This window comes from Ambystoma mexicanum, chromosome 6p (assembly GCF_040938575.1).
Source record: "Ambystoma mexicanum isolate Mex_15411 chromosome 6p, UKY_AmexF1_1, whole genome shotgun sequence".
Lineage (NCBI taxonomy): Eukaryota > Metazoa > Chordata > Amphibia > Caudata > Ambystomatidae > Ambystoma > Ambystoma mexicanum.
Window position 1 is genome coordinate 958,991,518 of NC_090935.1, and position 6,130 is coordinate 958,997,647.

Below are 6,130 nucleotides of genomic sequence, written 5' to 3' on the forward strand. Positions count from 1 at the left end.
ATTTACCTTTACCACCACATCACTCTTCCTGGTCATAGTCCCACACATCCTGAACCCCAACTATCCCACCTCACTCTTCTTTGTCACAGTTCCCTGCTACCCCACCTCACTCTTCCTTGGCACAGTCCCACAATATCCCCATCTCACTGTTCCTCAGCACAGTTCCCCACTAGTCCACCATACTCTTCTCTAGCACCATCTGCCATTACCCCATCTCACACTTTCTTGTCACAGTCACCCACTACTCCACCTCACTCTTCCTTGCCATCAGCTGCCCCTACCCCCTCTCTCTTCCTCCTCATAGTCCCGATTAACCCCACCACACTGTTCCTTGTCACAGTCCCCCACTTAGCCCACCTTTCTATTCCTCATCACAGTCCAACACTGCTCTCACCTCACTCTTCCTCATCACAGTCCTTGCTACCTACACCTCACTCTTCTTCATCACTGACCCCCCTAATCGCACCTTTTCTACCTCATCATAGTCCCCCACTACTCCACCTCACCCTTGCTCATCACAGACCCACACTACTCCATCTCACTCCTCAGCACAACAGTGGCCCTCTACTCCCACCTCCCTCTTTCCCATCAAAGTCCCCCACTTCCCCACCTCACTCTTCCTTGTCACAGTTCTCCAATGCTCCCGCCAGTACTAGCACCATGGATAGAAAATTGGAGTAGCACCCAGACTAAAGTGGTTAGACCTCCCATATTCCAACCGCTCACACTTCTCTCAGTCTTCAGTACATACCCCTGGAACTGTGGAAGGGTAAATTCACTGGTAACCAGGTTTCTTGTAGGCAGATGATGTCAAATTTCATTAAATAATCCACCCAATCTGTAACATATAGTTTTCTGGCCACCCCTGCTAAATTCCATGATACTACCGTAAATGTCCAAGGTTTTTGGAGTATTGGCCCCCTATAACCATTTGGAAGTAAGCTTGTTAGAGGTAGGCTGGTCTTTGTATTATGGTACTATCATAAACCCTATCAGTCGCACATTTGGACAAGACCACTTTAGGTCTGGGCTCACATTTTCTTGCATCTAGGTTACTTAAATCAATACTACCCTCCTCCTGCACGACCAAGGGTGCAGCAGCCCCTAGAGGGTCATTGCAGCACTCACAGACCACATGGGTGAGGGATAATTGATCTGCAGTTATCTGGTTAAAACCTACACTCATGGATATGACAGCGTTTAGCCTTTACATAAAGAAACATTTCTATTCCTTTCTCCGCCTGAACATCTATACACTAAATTAGGCAGGTTCGGAAGTGTGCATTGTTCAATCCAAAACAGAGGTTGTACCCCCATAATACATACAATTGGATAAAATACAAACATGGGTAAAGATTTGTTTTAAAAATTCAATTAGTCCTAATGTCTCTTGAATCACAGCCACCAAAGCCTGTTTGTAGGAGTTTGTTTTTTATCCCATGATTGCACCCTTTTAAGGTCAAAATTAGATTCTACTTCCTCCAATCTAAGAGTGGGTCAGGGCTCTCGTTCGATGTCAGACTTTGACTGTTGCTTCTCACTCGGGGCTGAAAAGGCTCTACCTTCCAGGAGCTATCTTGTTCCATTCAACAAGTGGTTTGTCGCAAAATCTTTGAGTTCCTAATATTTCCCGAGGGCAGCTGATTGGCTTTCTTCTCTGCCCAGATAGTAGGCCATATGGGCCCAATCGGGTCCAAAACTCCATCTGCAATGACAATTGCTTGTTCTTTTGTCAAGCCATTAGCACAATTTGTGGTCAGATTCTTTAGATCAGCATTCTTAAGCACATTTTGCACAGAGGCACGATCTTCCATATGGCTTTGGTGGGATTTATTAAGACCTGTTCCTAGCCTGTCAGAGAGATGCCCTTTCCCAGGCACGCTGGCACTTCTGGCCATAGGTATACCATTTGAGGGAATTGCCAAACCCATTACTATATTTGCAATATTTCCACAACATTTCTCTGTCTGCACATTTCTCAGCATCCATTCAGCTAACAGATGCAAAGACGTAAGCAAACACTGCCTATCCACAATTGCTTATTTTCTGTGAGTAGTGTGAGACAGGCATGATATCAAGAGAAGCACAGACTCAAAGATGTTGGTTGATCTAATGCCTAACTGGCCCTAACACTAAAGGAATGGTTCCCTTAACTGATGTTTCTAAGGGCTGTTGAAGTCTTAAAGTCCAAAGTAAAAATCTGTCTGTGTCTAAACCTATGGTTGCCCTCACTCTTTGACAAAATGTGTTAAGAAGTCTTAAAAGAAAAAGATAGTCGTTCAACAGAAAATAGGAAAGCAAGATTGGTTTCAGGTGGTCTTCTCACCAGGTATAGGTTGGTCAGTTTTACAAAAATAAGTTAAAAAATCAAAACAGGCCTGTTCATAACACCTTCTTCGCAAAGCCTTTGCAATACTCTTAAATACCGTCAATGTCTTTGAGGATCCCTTCCCCAAGTTTCAACGTGTTCAAGCTCCAAACAGCACAAAATAAATATAACACAGTTCATTTTGAATCTACTACGGGCTCCCATGCCCAAGCTTTAATCCTTTCAATGCTACAAAACAATAAATCTCCAACTTGGTTAGGCCTCCCTTGCCCAAGCTCAGGCCCCTTTCAGTATCCAACACAAATTCAGTTTTGTCAGGATGCACCTTGCTTTCTTTGTTAGGCTTCTCAGTGTTCCCTTCTCCAAGCTTCGGCCCCTTTTTGGTTTCAAATATAAGTTCAACTTGTTAGGATGGACCTTTCTTTTTAAACACAGTTCTTTCATACACACTTTACTTGCGGGACACAATCAGAGACTTTCGAAACCGCCTGGTTCTTTACTCCTCCTACGCGTCACCACTCCGATTTGTAACCCCACTCTTTATTCCTTGCTCTTCCTTCTTAAGCCTTTCACTTTCAGGTGCTTCCTCTTGTTTGTGCCTTTTACTTTCATTCTTGTGCAAACTTGCACCTTCCTTACTTTCTTGTACTCACTCGTACCGTTCTTGCTTTCATGTGCACACTTGCACTGCCTCTCGCTTCCTTTCACCTTTTCCGTGCCCCTGGCACTTTCCTTTTCCTTTGCGTGCCACTTGCACGCTTCTATTGTACACTTTCCGCTTTTCACTTACTCTTTCGTGTCTTTCGCACTCTTTTCCAATTGCCTTCAGCTTCAAAATCTTTTTAACTTCTGTCGCTTGTTTTTCGCTCCGTGCCGCTTAATATTCTGTGCCTTTCTCCCACTCCACAACAGTCACACATACGCTCCCGAGTTTCTTTCTCACTGCTTTCATGGAACTCACTGGGCAGAGTCGTGTTGACCGGTGGTCCATTCAGGATACACACGGTTAAGGTCAGGGTCTCACCACCTGCCCCTCAGACAACCTTGGGGCTGGCATAGGTCCCAGGGGAACAAGCACTTTCCTGGACACCGCCAGCAGGATGCAGGCAGCCTCACTCCGGCTCCTTGGAGACATGGCTCTCCCACACGCTGCAGCCCCTACAGACACCGTGGCAGCTTATCGCCTTGCCGTTCTCCTCGAGCCCTCAGCTCTTGGCAGTCTCTTCTACTTGGCTCCTCTGGTCCTGACAGCTTTCCCAGCTTGCTCACTTTCCTGAAAAGACCATTACGTTTATAGTTGTGAAAACAGTCAAGTGGGGTCAGGTGTGAGTGATAATTAGTAAATGCCTGACTCTGCCTGACTCTATCAGTGGGACAGTTTAAGTTCTTTCAATAGTCAGTTTCTCCTACTTTGCCATGTTATTTCTATCAGTAATCTCTATTGCTCTTAGTTGCCTCCTCCTCGTCTCAGTATTTGTTGGAAATGGGGATGGGGAGATAGGGTGAGATTGAAAATACCCCATGAAGGCTGATCCACTCACTCCACTCAGGTGATCCTCCCTCGCTTGTCCACGCCCAGGGCGGGATCCAAAAGCAATGGCCCTTCCCAGGCCACCTGAATGGAAGATCCCGAGGGAATGGGTGGGAGAATACCGTCCGGTTTCTAACAGTAGATATCAACTGCTTCAGCTCCCCTAAGGCAAATTTCATCCTCTGCACATTTTGCCATGATGTGTCCTTCATGGCTCTCTCTAATTTGAATTAGTTGTTGTGGAAGGACTGCAGGGATGCCCCTAAACAGAAGATACCCATCACCTCCTCCTGTTGATCTATCAGACTCATCAGAGGAGCATCACCCTGTTCCTTGTAGGGGCACTCCGAATTGCTTATTTCCTGGAAGACTGGATTTTTTAACTGTGACAGTCCATGCAGGGGCTATTTGTATGTGACATACTCCCAATGTTGCAGCTTGCAGCTTTCCATTCCTCCAGGAGTCTATAATAATATTTTTTAAAAGAGGGACTCATGCATAACTCTTGGCCCCAGTCCTTAGAAATCCGAGAACTGGTTGCGAGTCTTCACCAGGCTCTATTAATACCCCCAGATTCAATGTGTCCTTCTTCTCTGTGGCTTCCTTTGGCTCTAAACTAAGACCTGTTCGATACATGTGGAGCCTCTAGGGGATGCAACCAGACCCGTTGATGTTAGGAATAAGATATACAAGACAGGTTGTGTACCAAGTCTGAGATCAAAATCTAATCCAGCTGTACAGGCTGTTTCATGACCAGTGGGGACAGATCTCCTTGCCTCCACCAATGGGCTCTCTCACTCCCACCATAGGTTATCCTGATGATGACTTATCACTGTGAAGAGAAGCATATACAGGTATTCATTTCATTGGAGAGGGAAAACTACATTTGCTGGACACTATAGCATTTAGAGAATTAAGATTGCAACAGCGTCCTACTGTGAAGTGTGAAAAAAAAGCGATGAACCAAAAAGGTTCACTTTGCATGAGAAGCAAAATTACATTTGTAAAATCTATAGAAGGTAATGCTTTAGGGGAAAACATTCACCTCAAAACCGTATATACACCCACCAAGCTGCTTTGTTTAGCCATTTACCTGTACAAATGATTAAGAATTGGAAACATGGCTTTATCTTGAGGCTGCACTGGTTGGAGAAATCTACATTTTAAAAGGTTAGACATATTTACCAGGGCAGAAATATTTGGTATGACATACAGGTTTTAAAATACAATTTTGCTTAGTAGGATCAAAAAAGCAGCTTCTTGTTATGACACTAATTTAGGAGTCAAGTTTCTTTTTTTTTTTTATTTTTATGGAACGCTTCACGAATTTGCGTGTCATCCTTGTGCAGGGGCCATGCTAATCTTCTCTGTATCGTTCCAATTTTAGTATATGTGCTGCCGAAGCGAGCACAGGAGTCAAGTTTCAAAAGCAGGGCCTACATTGGGATGTGTGCTACAGAACACCTCACTGTGCTAGAGCCACTCAAAATCTGTAAATACCCACAGAGCAGTACTGTGCGGTCATTTATGGGTGTTGATTTAATTTAATTTGATTTGATTTTTTCTTTCCATCTGTAATGCGCCCGAGACCGAATCAGGGTGCAGAGCAGTAAAAAGTGAAAGAAAGAAAATACGGGGGCAGGAGGATCAGAAGCATGGAAGGTGAGATTATTAAAAAATAATCATTTTCACCCCTTTCCTAAATTTCAGCAGGTTATTCTCAGCATGCAAGATTTTAGGACGGTTGTTTGAAAGGGTGGCAGATTAGACAAAAGATCTGCCCAAGCCTCTTGCACGCTTACTCCTAGGGACAGATAAACTGACCCCATCACTCGATCTGGTAAGCCCAGCTGAGCAATGAACCCTGACACACTCTTTTAGGTAGCCTGGGGCTTGGCCACATAGGTATTTATGTATGATTTTCAAGGCCTTAAAATGGATCTTGGCTGTGACCGGAAGCCAGTGGAGGCTCCTTCTGTGAGCAGAAATAGGTTTGTGTCTGGGTATGTTTTTGATGATGCGAACCACATCGTTTTGTAAAACCTGGAGGCGCCTAACGATATTTCTACTGGTTCCCAACATCAAGGCATTATTAGGGCATGAACAAGAGTGGCGCAGTTCACTTCCGAAACATGTGGTTTCACCAACCTCAGAAGACTAAGTACATATTGGGCTTTATGTTGGGGAATCTAAAGTACTTTGCTAAAAACCAAGGTTTTCGGAGAAATCAAATTGCAGCTCAATCATAGTATCAAGTGTGAAAAACACAG

General features: G+C 44.5%; 1 non-coding gene across 1 annotated transcript; it reads right to left on the bottom strand.

The window, feature by feature from the left end:
* Nucleotides 1-5,164: 5,164 nt before the first annotated feature.
* LOC138512368 (U6 spliceosomal RNA) lies at nt 5,165-5,271 on the bottom strand. The gene has a single exon (XR_011281211.1). It is a non-coding gene; the product is annotated as a U6 spliceosomal RNA (small nuclear RNA).
* Nucleotides 5,272-6,130: the final 859 nt, after the last annotated feature.